The following is a 13,887-nucleotide window of genomic DNA, read 5'->3' as shown; positions in this document are numbered from 1 at the left end:
TTATCAGGTTGTTCAGGAATAGTCATGTTGCTTTTTGATTGTTTTCACTTGATCTGGAATTGACGAACATTTTAAACTAATATTTTCAGTCAAACTCTACTGATGTGATTCTTACTTACTTAGACTTAGGTCCTCCCGCGCCGTTCGGCGCATTGGGCGGCAAGCTGTCTCCATAATGATCTGTCACTGGCAATGTCTGAAGCCTCCTCCCACCTGGTGTCCACTGTTCTGAGGTCCTCCATGAAGGTGTGTCGCCAGGTAATACGAGGACGTCCCTGTTTGCGCTTTCCTCGTTTTGGCTTCCATGTTATCGCAACTCTTGGTGTGCGTAATTCATTTTGACGTAGAACATGTCCCGCAAACCTCATGCGACGCTCAGTCACAACCTCACTAAGTGTTCGACTCCCAGTTCGGCATAGGATTTCCTTGTTTGAGATCCGGTCTGTGTAACTGACTCCCAAAATCCGTCTCAGCCATCTCTGTTGAGCCACATTTAGTTTTTCTCAATTTTGACAGATGACTTCCACGTCTCACATGCATATGTAGCAGTTGGAATGACGATTGTGTTGAGAAGGTGTATTTTTGTCTCGAGTCCAATGGCTTGGCTAGTCCAAATAGGCTGCAGCCTTTGGAAAATGCTCCCTGCCTTTCCTATTCGCCATGCTACATCATGGTAAGCATCTCCATCATTTGTTATGATGCTGCCAAGGTACGTGAACTTATCCAGCTCTTCAAGCTTTGACTCGCCAAGTCTGACGGGGACACCCTTTGCCTTATATCCAACTCGCATAATTTTAGTCTTATCCAAGTTTATGCTGAGGCCAATTTTGGGTGCCTCTCTGTCTAGGCTCTCCGTCATTTTTTGAATGCATTTATTTGTAGCCCCGAGTAGTGCAACATCATCAGCAAAGTCCAAGTCCGTCAATCGGAGTTGTTCATGCCATGGAATACCAAAGGCTTTTTTGAAGTCCACAAAACTGATCGTTAGCCGTTGTTGGTACTCAAGACTTTGTTCTATGATATTTCGTAAAACGAAAATCTGCTCTGTACATGATCTGTCTCTTCGGAAACCTGCTTGTTCTTCTCTGAGCCTTTCATCTACAGACTGTTGAAGCCGTCTCAACAAAACAGTACTGAAAAATTTGCCTGGAACAGAGAGGAGAGTAATGCCCCTCCAGTTGTTGCAGTCTGCCAAGTTGCCCTTTTTTGGAAGCTTTACAATCACTCCCTTTTGCCAGTCCTCTGGGACTTTTGAAGTTGGCCAACAGAGATTTAAGAGATCAGTCATTCTGTTAACAATGCACTGTCCCCCATATTTTAGCATTTCTGCTGATATCATGTCTAGTCCTGGTGCTTTGTTATTCTTTAGCACTGCTATGGCCATGGTAACCTCCTCAGCAGTTATTGGGTCTGTCTTGACCTTGAGATCATTGTCTGGAGAGGGGTCCTTGAATATGTAAGTTAGGTCTGGCGACAGTTGGTTAAGGGTCTCTTTAAAGTGCTCTACCCATCTTGCATCCTGTTCTTCTTTCGTTAACAAAGTTTTGCCTTGCTTGTCTTTTATTGGTGCCCCATGTCCACTCTTTGCTCCAGTGAGATCTCGGACAATACGATGGAGGGTTTTTGTGTCATTTCTGCTTGCAGCTGCTTGTGCCTCTTGTCCCTTCTGCTCAATCCAGTCCCGTTTATCTTGCCGACAGCTTCTCTTTACTTTCAGATCTGCTTCCCTATAGGCTTCTTCCGCTAGGCTGCGATCCTGTGTTTCATTTTTCTGATCTCGTCTACATTTGGCCTCTTTCCTCTCATCTATCAATTTCCATGTTCTGTCTTGTATCCACCGTTCCTTGTATGAACCTCGCCTCCTTCCGATAACTTCTTCCGCGCTCCCAATAGTGGTATCTTTGAAGTTGGCCCACTCTTCTTCAAGTGTCAATATATCTGCAAGAGCCTCAAAGCGGTTCGTTAGTTTCAATTGGAACTGTGCTGCAGTATTGCCGTCTTTAAGCTTCTCTACATTAAATGGGCGGGGTCGTGTGGCTCGTTTTGGTTGGCGTTTCAATCGGAGCTTACATTTGCCACTGACAAGGTAGTGGTCTGAGCCGATATCAGCTCCTCTGCGGGTCCGCACGTCTAATAGAGATGACCTCCATCGTTTGGAGATGCAAATGTAATCTATCTCGTTGAAGGTTTCTCCATTTGGTGATCGCCATGTTTTTTTGTGTATTTGTTTGTGCTAAAAATACGTGTTTCCAATTGAAAGGCTGTTGGATGCGCAGAGAGAAATCAAGCGCTCGCCATTATCACTGATGTTTTCTGCAGAGCCATATGGTCCCATTACATATTCAAAGCCAGTTCGGTTGGGATTGATTTTGGCGTTAAAGTCTCCCATCAGTAGAATTAGGTCGTGAGTAGGTGTTTCATCAAGAGTGGTTTGTAGTTGATTATAGAAATTATCTTTGATGGTATCTTCTGCATCCTCTGTAGGGGCATAAGCTTGGATGGTAGTGACTTTAATTTGCTTTGTTTGGAGTCGAGCTGTAATGATGCGGTCACTGACTGGCTTCAAAGCAATTAGCGCTGAAGCTGCTATTTTAGACATGATGATTCCTACACCACCAATGTGCTCCTTGTCATGTCCTGAATATATTATTGTCTTGCCATCATTGATTATTTGTCCACTTGATGTCCACCGCATCTCGCAGATCCCAAGGATGTCCAGCCGGTAAGAGTCAAACTCTCTTAAAAGTTGGGCCAGTTTACCGCATTGATTCAGGGTTCTTACATTCCACGTGCCTATAAGAGTCGGTTTCCTTGCGTTGAAAGGCTTGCCATGTATCGGGTATTGGACCTCCAGTTGGCTTTGATCCAACACCGTCATCAGGGTTTGGCTGCCCTCGCCGCATGTATAGTTTTCATTTTGTGTCGAGTTTGCCGTTTCTGTAGCAATAGTGGTTTTACAGGGTGGGGTCGTTAGCCCCACGCCAAACCCTCCTCCTTTCTCACCCGGGCTTGGGACCGGCATATGGCGGAGTCATTCTACGGGTGTATAACCCCTAGCTATGTCGCTATGTTGCATAAATAGACACTTGTATTGACTGTTGTAAAAACAAAATATTTAAAAAAAAAAAAAATCCCTTTTAGGTATGTGCACTTTTTCACATGTGATTTACAATATGTGTATGTGCATTTTATGGTAGGTGTTTGCACTTTATCAAATAGGTACGTACACGTTTTCATATAAGTATGTGCACTTTATCACATAAGTATGTGCACTTTATCACATAAGTATGTGCACTAATCATATAGGTATGTGAACTTTATCATATGAGTATGTGCATTTTATCACATGGGTATGTGCATTTTATCATATAGGTATGTAAACTTATCACATAGGTATGTGCACTTTATCATATAAGTATGTGCACTTTTTCATATAGGTATGTAAATTTGATCATATAGCTATGTGTACTTTTTTTATATAGTTATGTGCACTTTTTCATATGGGTATGTGCATTTTATCATTTAGGCATGTGCACTTTAAAATATAGGTATGTGCACTTTATCATATAGGTATGTGCACTTTATCATATAGGTATGTGCACTTTATAATATAGGTATGTGCACTTTATCATATAGGTATGTGCACTTTATCATATAGGTATGTGCACTTTATCATATAGGTATGTGCACTTTATCATATAGGTATGTGCACTTTATCATATAGGTATGTGCACTTTATCATATAGGTATGTGCACTTTATCATATAGGTATGTGCACTTTATCATATAGGTATGTGCACTTTATCATATAGGTATGTGCACTTTATCATATAGGTATGTGCACTTTATCATATAGGTATGTGCACTTTATCATATAGGTATGTGCACTTTATCATATAGGTATGTGCACTTTATCATATAGGTATGGTTAAAGTGCATCATATAGTGTGTGCACTCTTGTTCTCCATTCAACTGCCAACTGTATCGGAGATGAGCCACTTCCTTGAGAGACATTAGAGAGGGGGAACAGCTGTGCGACATCATTCCAACCCTAGTTAAAGTCCAAGCACTGAGATGAACCAAAAGTCTTTCTTCCACCTTCAAATCACATTTGAACATTTTGTTTTATTTGTACTTACAATTATTTCTGCTCAGTTTAAGACATTTTAATACTTTGGGACGCTCAGGTTTAGGATTACCTTCTGTGCAACAGCGAGGGAAATGTTTATGGCATCTCTAGTCTTTTTTTTTTTTAAATTTAGTTTAAGTTTTGTTCTCAAATCAAATATTTCTAGCAGCCCTGCGCGTACAACTTGAGTCTCTCACTACGGTAGTCCTTGAGCTGAACTGAAATTGGTGACTTTATCAAGGCAAACGGTGTCGCTATGTCCAATTTCAAGTTGAGCTGAGAAATAGTCTCTCTATTTCTTGGCTAAACCACTAAGTGTGTATATATTTATGGATATATTTGTGTTTAGATTTATATATAAATTTATATATAATCATTCTATGTTACACAGTATAAGAACACACAAAAGAATGACAAAAGCTAATAATAACAAGTAAGTTGTATATACGTAGAAAACGTAACCCAAAACTAATAATGACAAAAATAATTCAAATGTATCTGTCGTATATTCTTATCAAGTACAAGGGAGACTAATGTAATGTATAAACAGTTGTGAGAAAGGACCTTGGTGGGTAGTATAGATTCAAACCAGTTGTCACAGCTCTACTCTTTCAGTTCGACTGATTGGAACCGGCTTGCCCCTTTCTCTTTATTGATTTCTATTCGATTTGTCTTAATGAAACTGACCTCGTCTAAATTTAGACACAAAGGTCACATTGTACTTGAACTTCCGGTTCCATTGTTTTCACTTAGGAAGCATGACAGAAGTTAGAGGATCAAACTACGAGCTGAATTTGATTGAAAATATTATTTTAACCCATTTGTAAAGAACTAGTAGACACCACACTTTATCTATGACACATTATTTATACCATATCGTAAAGCAAGCAAATAGAAACGTCTATCTAGCTGAGAGGGGAAAAAAATTAAAACATATTCTTCTTGGAGAAATGATAAAACGCCCCTACCCCCCACCACCCTACACACACATTCAGACATGCTTTTGGCATATCACTAGTATCACTTTTACTTATCCCCTCCCCCCCTTTTCCGACCTCCCGCCCACTATAAAACAAGTTAGTACTAGGTACAATCACTGAGGTCGGCTTTTCAATATTTAATATACCCTATGTTGCTTTTCGACCGTAACCCCCTCTCCCCCACAAAACACACACTTTCACACTTTTTTGGCACTTTTTTTTTTTTTTTTGCATCCTTCAGCCTTCACACTTTTCAGGTTTTGAATTCTATAAATAGCACATTTGGTTAGTTTTATCCTTTTTTTTTCTGCATCATTTAATCCTAAGGCAAGCAATGTACAGAATAGGACACCGCAAGCATTTCTTCAAACGAAGAGTTTCAAGCCTAGAGTGGACAAATGAATTTTCCGATGGCCCCAGTTGAATGATCCACTCCCGTTTAGACACTACATTTATTTTGGTTTTGTGTCCTCTAAATATAAAGAAATATCAATTTGGTTTTATTAATAATCTTTTATCTGATCCCTTTTGAATGTACAGAAATGACATAAGTACAACAAAGTATCATTTATACTATAGACTCTAGATCTAAAAGGAAGCGGAAATAAATAAGGCAATATTTTTTTTTTAAATTGATATCATTAAAAATAGATGACCTACTTTTGGTCTTCCTCTATCTACACTTTATATAAAATGTGGCCTTTGGAAATACATTGAAAATAATTTCCTAAGGTTTGATAGAAGTTGCGGTGTTCTGGTTAAGAGAACATGTGTACGAAATTTCATGCGAATCCGTGCGACAGTTGATGAGATCTTTTGATCAATCATTAAGTGGCAACCTACAAATATTTAGTAGATTTACCAAAAATATTCTGATTGAATAATAATTAAAGACCGTGACCTTCAAAATTCCCAAGCTCCAGTGGGATGTATGAAGACTTTCACGTGATTAGAGCGAGAGTTTAGTCCAACAAAGTAAACTATGAATTATTTCTGAACAAGTTTTACATTTCGGTAAAACTTCCATCGTAGGCCCCTAGGACTGTAGTCGATCAATAAAGAAAATGTACCTAGAAAATTGTGAAATTGATAAGGCCAACAAGATGGAGTATCAAGTGTCGTCATCTCTGGCAAATATTTTCTTAGCTTCGACCACTTGCTCTAGGCTCATAGGAGAGAATCGTTTATTCCGATATTATTGTATCCAAGATTTCACCAAGTACGCGATTTAGTGATTTACAGATACACTCGGTATCGATTTCTGATATTACAGCATCGTGCACGTCGAGTACGGCAAGTGGGAAGGCCAAGCGGGAGGTAACTTATTAATACCCACTAAAAAACCTAGACGCATAAAAAATAAAACTGTATTGATTTGTTTTGGGCTCTTTGGAAATGGAAACAAAAATGAAACGTTTGATGGAAAACTTCAGAGGAACACATCACTTAGAATACATCACTTAGAATACATCACTTAGAATACATCACTTAGAATATATCACTTAGAATACATCACTTAGAATACATTACTTAGAATACATCACTTAGAATACATCACTTAGAACACATCACTTAGAATACATCACTTAGAATACATCACTTAGAATACATCACTTAGAATACATCACTTAGAATATATCACTTAGAATACATCACTTAGAATATATCACTTAGAACACATCAAACTAAAGAAATATTCTAATGATGCTGGTCATTGTGATATCACATTATTTAGAATGCTTCAAGCTTTTAAGATATAAAGTATAAAATAAAATAAATGAACGACTGACTGACAGACGGACAGATAGGCAGCACAAAAATATTGGAGTTTTTTTTCTCTACATGATATAAAGGCTTTATGATGATATCAATATCAAGAATGCTCAATTTTCTGTGTTTAAATTTCCACACTGCCATTTTGTTGTTAAGATTATTTTCTTGGTCGTGAAGAAATTTGAAGATTGAATTTCAATTTAGAAAGCATAACTTTGAACTTTGAACTTTTTGTTTTCCAATTATTATAGGGGGAAAAACATTGAGGATAGGTCTAGTAAGCTATGTAGCTGTGGTGAACAAAGGTTCTTATTTTGGAAGTACTTTCCTACTTTGGGAGTACTTTCTTACTTTTGAAGTGCTTTCCTACTTTGGAAGTACTTTCTTACTTTGGAAGTACTTTCTTACTTTGTAAGTACTTTCCTACTTTGGAAGTACTTTCTTACTTTGGAAGTACTTTCTTACTTTGGAAGTACTTTCTTACTTTGGAAGTACTTTCCTACTTTGGAAGTACTTTCTTACTTTGGAAGTACTTTCGTACTTTGGAGGTACTTTCGTACTTTGGAAGTACTTTCTTACTTTGGAAGTACTTTCCTACTTTGGAAGTACTTCCCTATGTGAAGCAGAGAGCTAAATAAAGTATTTATGTGGCACTCTTTTTTCCTCCTTTTCTCCATTTAGAAGCACCTTGTCACCCCCCTCTCGCTTTGTTTACAAAATGCAGAATAATGAAATTTGTTTGAGAGGAAAAAGGTGACTCGGAGTCAACTCTTAGTTACCGCGTCTCCCTAAAGCAGGGTTTCTCAACCTATGGGTCGCGACCCCCTTGGGGGTCGATTGACGATTTGCCAGGGGTTGCCTAAAACCATTGAAAATATGAATTGTTATTGTCTACTCTTCTATTGCTATATGTGTGTGTTTGGGGAGGGGGGGTCGTGCAGAGTGGGGAAATGTAAAAAGGGGCTTAAAAGGTTGAGAACCGCTGCAGTAAAGAGTTGAACTAGCGTAATATTTTTTGTTAAAAGGTTATATATCAAACCTCTAGGAATATGTCTTTAAGAGATTGCACTTGACGGTACAAAAGCTTATAAGATTGCATGAAATGGAGTGTATTGGATGACGTAGTATCCACAACATGCTGAGGAACGAGATAGTCTAATTTCTAAACGACTGCCTGCTACTAACTCAAAGAAATAAAGACGGATGTCTGACAAAGCTGTAAGGTTAGACGTTAAAAGAAAAATGAATTCTTTTTCCAAGATGATTACATTGAACTATTACTACAAAACAACATACCTTTTTTTTAACTATGGCAGCAGGTTAACTCCTCACAGTCAGTAGGAATGTATCCAACGATCGTTACCTGCGATGAAGAGTATACATTTCATAATGTGCAAAGGGACGAAACTCTATGACAGTTATACAAAATCTAATAGCCTGGCAACTTTGAGTGACATTATGTATTTCGTTGATCACCTCTTCATCCATTCATTTCCACGTCTATAACAGACACAACTTTTCAATTCTTCAATTGTACAGTAGAAGTTGTTCCTGGTAGATTTCTGTGAGCCGGGCCGGCTTCAGGTATTTGTGACTAAGATGCTATTGCTAATCTGGGCTAATATCTCACCATTATTGCTAACTGCACTCTAAGTGGATTTTCAATGCTAGCACCAGGCTGATAACTAGTTACATTTGCTGGCGTTTGTCGCTCAAGAAATAAGATTGGACAAATACTTTTTTTTCCTCAAATACTGCAATATCAAAACAAAGTGTCTCTCTGAAGTGAGTTAGAAATAAACTTTGATCAAACAAACCATTTCAAACAGAGCACAATCACTTCTCCCCCAGCAGGAAGTCATTCTCCTACTGCTGAAACAATAAAGCTACGTTTGCAGGAGATCACTTTGGGCATATATGAAAATATAAAATCCATTTTTATCCTCCGATATCTTGTGAAAACATTTGTGTCTGTAGAGCTCGGGTTTAGGTTGAGAAAGATAAAAGACACGAACAAGTGTGTTAAGAATGGAAAATTATCTCTAGCTGAGTGCACCATTGTCTCCAAGTCCTGATTTAGTTTAGATTAGACAAAAATGTACATTTTATGAAATAATTTTCACATCGTCTTCAAACTGAGGCAAAGAAATGATAGTAGGTCATCTTACCCCCAACTTGCTTTGTACATTTAGGTCACAATGATAGCAGGAAGGTAGTTTGAACTGCGGACACCAAGTATAGGGGTTCAATTCTTGACCTGACATGAAATTGAGCAAAAAAGATCAGACACTGACTCCGTACACATTCAGAAGCCATTGCCTCTTATCAGTTCTTGAAAGTAACACTCTAATTGAACATAAGTAATACGTTAGATATTCTTTCATACTTTTCAACTTAAAATGTTTGCCAAGATGCTAGATTGCACAATATTTAACAAAACAAAAACGTTAGATCTGACTGATGTATAAATAAGTAAAAATATATAATAGCTTTTATATAGCGCTACTTTCATGCTTATAGCATGCTCAGGGCGCTCAGTAAACACAACTCTGCCCGAGTCAGGTGTCGAACCTCGAGCCCCCTTCTAGGTAGCCAAGCCAAGCCAAGTTTAAGCGCACTTAGCCTCTCGACCACGCTTCCTACAAGGCTCAAGGTATAATGTAGCTTTTACTTTTATGAACTCAAATGAAATCATTATTATTTATTGACTTGCAATTAGACTCTTTTCAACTTCTGAAATCTTGATGGAATGGAGATAACGTTTCACCCTAAATACATCTTGTAAATACACACACACACACACACACACACGTTTTGTCATGTCCCCCTGTGTTGGGCCCCACAATTAAGGACATTATAGGCACCCCAATGTAGCAAACAAGAAAAATATGTTTTAAATCATTTAAAAAACAAAGCTTATCTAAGGGGAAGAACTCCGCACTTACAACTAAATCTCTCAATAATGCGGAAGATATTTACCTCATTTTAATATTAAACAAAATAATAAATTACCAATGATTAATTGATTAATTGGGTATTAAAAAAAAATCTACTCAAGTTTTGTTAGGTACAATAAACATTTGTTTCAAGATCAACTTGTTCGAAGAATGGGTGGTGGAGAAATAACGTGTTCAATTAACTAAAGGGACGAAATCCTACATATTTAGCCGTACATGTGAACTGAAGCATTATAATAAATAATTAATTACCAGTAATGAATGGGTGTGAGTCTGTGAGATAACATGTACAAACTTTTTACCAGATAGACAGACAGATAGAGTTAATATAAGCTCTGCGTCACGTATTGATTTAAAATATTAAATAATTTAAAAATAAACTCTGCCAAGGACGGGTTAACAAACAGCAGGTGTCAATCGTTTTATGGCACCTCTCCGGAAGTTATTTTGATTGGTTGAAGGAAATGATTTCATTGGTTAAGCCAAATGTCATAATTAAAGGTCAAATAAAGACGCGGGATCTAGAATAAAGAAAAAGTCAGTGTGGAATGAAAATCTGGTAGAGACAATGGCGTAGCATCCATGGCTCGAAGGGGCTCAATGAATCCGGGCCCACGACCATTAGGGGCCCACTGCGCTTGGGCCCATGGCTCTGGACTTGTTGAGAACTTGGGGGTGACACCGAAGTGAAAAAATAAATTCACTTTTGTAAAAAAAGATAAAAAATAGAATTTAAAAAGCTTCCTCAAAATTTCCTGAACTTTGTTTTAAAATTAATAATCACTGTAAAACCCGTGTTTGAAGCTTTAATGTAAGGATCTGCTTTGCATCAGGTTTTGTAAATTGTAATGCTGGCTAGCCCTAAGCGTGCGTTTAGGGTGACAATCGTTTCCATATCGTCCCATTCTTTTTTTTTCCTTGTCTCTTCATAAAACCATTGGTAGTAGTACTTGGAATGGAGGGGGGATGGGGATAGTTTGGTTAAGAAACAGGGATAGTCCTCATTGTCACGAATTAAAATTTCGATACAGCTGCAAATTATTCAATTTTTTGAAAGCTAAATATGTTTTTATTTTGTTTTGTATTTAAAAAATGTGATATCAAAATCTTTAATGCTCTAAACGGTCTACCAATCAAAGCGTTCAGGCTTATCCGTCTGCTGGCTAACGCACCAATATAACCATTAACTTCGATAAATTTTTGATCCTCGCTCTTATTAATGAACATATAAAACTGATCTTGTTTGGACCACTCGCTTATGCTCCTATATCTGCGACTATGACTTCATAATTAATGAACTCCATCGGGTGTATCACAATGAACAGTGTATTTGATTATGAACTATATACAACTTCCCAATAACCTTGACTGATCAATAGTATTATATGCTCGTACATAGGCTTAGCCAGGGGGGGGTCTTTTGGGGTTCAAACCCCCCGCCCCCCCCCGAAATGAAATCCCCCCTCCGACAGGGGGGGGATCGGAATTCAGTAATTGATTTTTTGCTTTGATTTTTTTTATTTTGGGTGACATTTTAATACCATCACTTGCCCCAGCGCAGCCAAGGGGTTTTGAGTTTAAAACCCCCTACCAGGGGGGTTTGAGTTTAAAACCCTACCTGGGGGTTTTGAGTTTAAAACTCCCTACCAGCGGGTTTTTTTGCAGTTAAACCCCTCTCTTCTAATAACAAAACAAAACAAAACTAAAAAACGACTATCCCCAAATTCCAAGAGCACAGTTAAGGAAGATTTTGATTTTATAACCCCCTATTCAATATAAAAAAATCAAATTACACACTCAAAATTCTATGAGCGTAGCCTAAGGGTTTTGAGTTGAACCCCCCCCCCCCCTCCTCTTCAGTAGGGTTTGAAGCTAACAAAAATAAATCTTCAATATAAAAAAAAGCAAATTACGCACTCAAAATGTTATGAGCTTAGCTAAATGGGTTTTGACTCAGTTTTAAGTTTAAACCCAACTTCAGCGGGGTTTGATGGTAAAAAATACATCTTTAATATTAAAACAAAGCAAATTATACACTCAAAATTCTATGAGTGTAGTCAAAGGGGTTTTGAGTTTAAACTCCCCTCCGGTGGAGTTTAAAGCTAAAAAAATAACTCTTCAATATAAAAAAAAAAATTACACACACAAATTATTTGAGCGTAGCCAAGCCAATTGGGGGTTTTGAGTTTAAACCCCTCTCCTACAGTTTGCTTTTCTTAAAAGTTTAAAACCTCTCCAGATGGTTTTGAGTTTAAAAAAATAATTCTAAAGCAAACTACAGTTACCAAATACTATGACCGTTGCTAAATGGGGTTTTGAATTAAAAAAAAAAACAACTCCAGAGATTTTTTAGTTTAAAATCCACAACAGATGATTTTGACGATAAAACTTCCCTTTTCGATATAAAATCTAAAGCAAACTACAGTCACCTAATTCCAAGAGCAAAGCCAAGAGAGGTTACAACAAATTTCTACCAGTGGCTGGGCTCCATTAATAAACTGCATTGAAAAGTCATCTGTCAAAATTGAAAAACACTAACACTAAATGTGGCTCAACAAAGATTTCTAAGACAGAATTTAGGAGTGAGTTATAGTGATCGGGTCTAAATCAAGGAAATCCTATGCCAAATTGGGAGTCGACCCCTTAGTAAGGTTGTGACAGAACGTCGTATGAGGTTTGCGGAACATGTTCTCCGACAAAATGAATTACGCATACTTAAGGGTTGCGATGACATCCTAGTACAACTTGGCGCCAGTAAGGCAGTAAGAATAGCATTTTAGGTTTTTGAAATAAAACTTTTTAATAGCAGGAAAATTTACTGTTGATTCCTCAGAATATTCATTTTGTTGGCTTTCGATACCAGAAATAGTGCTTGGCGGCGGGGCTTCGGCCCGCGCTGCTTGTGCTCCCCCAGACCCCATTGCTGTCAATGGCGTGGAGTCTACAATTTTTGCACTAACTCCAGGAAGAAACATTGTAGGGCATTATAAACATCTTCCGAAATAGTGAAGGGTCAGAATGTAATAAAGATCATGTACACACACACACACATACATACTATTTTTTTTCTCGGGGGGGGGGGGCGGCGGGGGGAGGGGGCAAAAGAAAAAATCCCCCCCCCCCCCGAAAAAAAATCCTGGCCTGCGACTATGAATTTATAATTGATGAACTGCAGTGGGTATATTACATTGAACAGTGTAATTGATCAGGAGCTATATACAACTTCTCAATAACCTTGACTGCTCTACGTGGATGCGTTAACCTGTTTGTCTTGTGTCTTATTGTAAGTGAAAGTATAATCTGGTAGTCTGACCAAAAACAAAAATTAGTCTGACATATAAAATTAGTCTGACATAAAGAAAATTAGTCTGACATAAAGAAAAATAGTCTGACAAAATAATTTAGTCTGAAGAAGTTTGCATTGTGAAATAGAGTAAGACATTCAATCAAGAAGACGCGTCCTCGAAAGTCTTCATCGCATTGTTTTGTTGTCTTCTGTATTGTATACAAAATGTTAATGTAATCATTATATCATAATAAAAAGGAGATGAAATCTAAACAAAATAAAAATGACATTTAGTATCTAGCAAGCCAAAGAAACACCAGAGTGTTAACAGAGGAATCGTTAAATTTGAATAGGTTTGTGCTATTGCAATGAATGAGGAAACTTGGGGAGCAGGTTTATAACAAGATCTAGAAGATAGACAGGTATCTAAATGGATCATGGAATAGTGCCATTCACTGACCAATGTATAGTATGTGGTTGAAACTTGGTTCTTAAAGAAGTTTAACGCCATATATTTATACAAAAAACATCAGAAAATTACTATAAATATTCAAATTTGACATGAAATCAAAGCTCAACAGATTCAAAACGAGATAATAGACCTGTTGGGCAATGCAGTTCTAGAAAAAATACCGGTGCTATAGGACATCCATTCAGTACCATTTGTCTCTTTCATTGGTGGCAGCGCTCAAGACAAATAAAAAGTTGATATCAAACTCGTATTATTGTTTTGTTATTGTTTAGTGATCTCCGTTGACGTAC

At 37.7% G+C, this 13,887-nt stretch overlaps 1 protein-coding gene across 1 annotated transcript in view; it reads right to left on the bottom strand.

The window, feature by feature from the left end:
- Nucleotides 1-13,887, bottom strand: part of LOC106080168 (tyramine/octopamine receptor-like) — a 284,539-nt gene that overhangs the window by 236,955 nt on the left and 33,697 nt on the right. The window contains exon 2 of the mRNA XM_056012526.1: nucleotides 8,179-8,245. The gene's annotated coding sequence lies outside the window, so the exon portion shown is untranslated. The remainder of the gene's footprint in view (nucleotides 1-8,178; nucleotides 8,246-13,887) is intronic.

Source organism: Biomphalaria glabrata, chromosome 15, assembly GCF_947242115.1.
Source record: "Biomphalaria glabrata chromosome 15, xgBioGlab47.1, whole genome shotgun sequence".
Classification (NCBI taxonomy): domain Eukaryota; kingdom Metazoa; phylum Mollusca; class Gastropoda; family Planorbidae; genus Biomphalaria; species Biomphalaria glabrata.
Note: the sequence above shows the minus strand (reverse complement) of the source record. Positions and strands in the feature narration are given on the sequence as shown.